The sequence below is a fragment of the Alosa alosa genome, chromosome 8, assembly GCF_017589495.1.
Source record: "Alosa alosa isolate M-15738 ecotype Scorff River chromosome 8, AALO_Geno_1.1, whole genome shotgun sequence".
Lineage (NCBI taxonomy): Eukaryota > Metazoa > Chordata > Actinopteri > Clupeiformes > Clupeidae > Alosa > Alosa alosa.
The window spans coordinates 24,713,093-24,716,465 of NC_063196.1; positions in this window are offsets into that span (position 1 = coordinate 24,713,093).

Sequence of the window (3,373 nt, forward strand, 5' to 3'; positions counted from 1 at the left end):
AGTTTGAGCAGTAGTTGATTTTCAAAGTTAGTTGCACTCATCCTTGCGTCGCTTTGCAGTGAACAGTAATCCAGCACAACTGAAAAGCCCCTCACAGGCAGCTGAGGCAGGCAGGCCAATGTTGAGTTGCAGAGAGTTTTTTTTAATATTTGGAAACGAGCAGAAGGTTCAGCAGATTAAGGGTTTAAGATTTAAGGGCGTCAAACTGGGGGGGAGAGTGGGAAGTATAGGGCCCCAATGGAGGAGAGGGCCCTTGAAAAGTGGAATACGGGGGGTACAACATTTTCACCAGGCATTAGTAATAACTCAGGTAATCCACACATAAAAAATCCAAACAACTCCATAAGTAGAGTCATGTGTAATGAAGTGGAATAACACAGGGAAAAAAGTATTAAACAAGCTAAGAAAAACACTAAGGCAAGGAAAGGGAAGGAACGAGCTGGAATCTGTAAGTAGTTAGAGTAGTTATCCTTTCTATCTGTGCAAATTAATATAAGCTTAGTTAGTATATTGATGGGCTATAAAAAGGTTTTTCATTACCAAGGTGTCACACAAGAAACATTTCATGATGGATAAAAGCAAAAAGCTTTCCCAAGACCTTTGCAACCTTATTGTTGCAAAACATATCAATGAAACTGGTTACAGATGAATTTCAAAACTTCAGAATCTTCAGTAAGCAGCATGGGAGCCATTATCTGCAAGTGGAAGAAACATCACTGCCATGCAGGATCTCCTCGCAATATTTCTGACCAGGGAGTCAGAAGGATAGTCAATTCCAAGAGCCAATGACCACTCGGAGAAAGCTCCAGAAAGACTTGAAGGCAGCCAATTCAATTAAATTCAATTAAACAGTTCTGGAAGTAACTAAAGATCAGGATTCACAAGAGGGACCCCTGGAATCTGTTTAGAACAATGGGCCAAAATCACACCTGATATTGTGACTAATACGTTTTGTCATACAGGAAATGTCTTAAAGCTGTCTTTACAAACAAAGGCTTTCCCACAAAGTATTGAAGAAATTTCAGTAGGCACGTTCAATACTTTTTTCCTGTGTCATTCCACTTTAATACACAACTCTTTTGTTTGGATTTTTTATATGTGTGTTAATATAATGTGTGGTGAAAATTTCGAATAGACTCACTGAAAGTTTAAGCTAATTTCTGAATATATATATATATATATATATATATATATGTCCACCATATATTTATTTTACCTGAATATATTTGAACTTCCAAATTAAATGTCAAAATGAATGTCAGACGAAATTTAAAGTTTGACTGACTGGATTTTGTATACAAAACATAGTGAAAACTGTCTAAGGTCACTCTCACTCTCCCTTGCTAGAACTAAATGGTTTAGTCCCTTCTGCACGATTCATAAGGTAGTCTATCTTTTGTTTATTTAGTTGAGCATCGCTAGTAGTGGACCGCTCATTGTTGTGCTGCTGGTGCAATGTTTTCCAAGAAAGCCAAGTCAGGTTACTAAAAAGAAAGACATCAAAATGAGGGGAAACAACTGCTAATAAACTTCTTTCCAAAGAAAGGTGAGCACAAACGCCAAAACACCTAAATCCCATGGTGTTTGCTTGAATATCTCCGCTATCATTAGTGCTAAAACGAACTGAGACAACCCATTGAAATAGCGGAAAATACACTTTCATAGGTTAGGCTACACATGTAATCTGATGCATCTTGTGATCCAGCTCCATCTCCATCACTTTCAGAAAGACTGCATGGCGCCAGCTTGATTCATGTCCTGTTGTAGGCTACATGCTGATCATTATCACTAGGCTAAAGTGGTTTAGGGCGCGATTTCTTTTCTCTCCCTTTCTGTTTTCGTTAGTCTTAACTTTTTTTTTTTTTACTCAAGTAACGGATGGGATTTTTTATGTAGCTAAGTACAATACTTCACTCAAAATGTAATCAAGTAAAATTTAAAATACCGATTTTATAAACTACTTAAAAAATACAAAATACACAGAAAAAATACTCAATACAGTAACGTGAGTAAATGTATTTCATTACTTTCCACCTCTGATAACTACTAGCTAAAAGCTTTTAGTGCGGTTTAGGAATACTCCTAGCGGGAAGATAAAATGCTTTGTGGATACGGCCCCAGATCAGCCTCAGCAGAGGAGCCACTTGTCTGACTCCGCCTCCATGTCATATAGTGTTTGATATTGGTCCTCACTGGCTGGGTGTGGTCTGACCACTCAGGCTAGGATCTGGATTTGCTGTCTGGACCTGGTGCATTGGTGTCAGAGGCATCACGACACAGAGCAGTGACAGGTGTGTCTGTAGCAGTAACAGGTGTGTCTGTAGCAGTAACAGGTGTGTCTGTTTTACTTTTCATCTGTTTTCTAGTTTCCTCAACAGTGAATGAGAGAGAGGCTGGCAGTGATGTGAACCTGCTCTGCACCCTGAGCAACTATGCAGATCGAAGTGTACCTGGTCTTGAAAATGTTCGTCTGAGCTGGGTGGGTGAGGGAGGGGATGAGCTGCAGAACACCAGCAGCCTCCAGATCAGGAGAGTGACTCCCTATATAATCAGACTGATTGAGAAGTTCAGAACTTCAAACCCCACTCACACTCAGAGCACAAGGAGATGCCAGCTGACTGCAGGAGGGCACGTTCACACTTCTGTCTCCCACACAGTCACAGTGCCAGGTCAGTGATTGTGCTTATCTCATGTCAGACACATGTTGTGCTCTAGTATAGCATCACATTGATTCTAATTTTCAATTCCACATCCACCAAACTTCTTGCCTGATGAGCCAGACCCACATGAAAATGTAGGTTCTCGGCGCTCACCGTTGGCAGTGCTCAGTCCGAGGGGCGGGATAATCGGTTGTCTTTCAAATTCCCTCTGCACGCAATAGGACAGCTATGAGTCCCATGCGTTTTTCCCACCAGCGGAGCTAGTTGGCTAGTTCAAACTTTTGCCAACTTAAAAAAAGCTTATCTCGTATCACGCTGTTCACCAACAGCAACATCCATCTTCTTTGTTTTCAAGTAGCAGGGAATTCAAACCAAATCGTTGCAACTCTGCCATCAATCATTATGTTAAGCCCGCCTAATGTCTCTATACACAATTTGATTGGCCTGATAGAAATTAAAATTTTCCAGCTCACAAGCCAACGGAGAGTTGCTAGACTTGTCCTGGCAGCAAATGTAATTTGCCGCTAGGGTGCGTCTAGATTTCTAGGCTAGAAAACTTCACTATTCGTCCTCCATTGCAGTGAAACCAACTAGAACTCCAGTGGTGACAAGAGGACCTACACCACCACCAGCAACTCCACAACCTCCATCAACTCCACCCAAAACAGCACTCACTCCTACTCCAACTCCAGGTTCTCCATCTGACCTGGGTA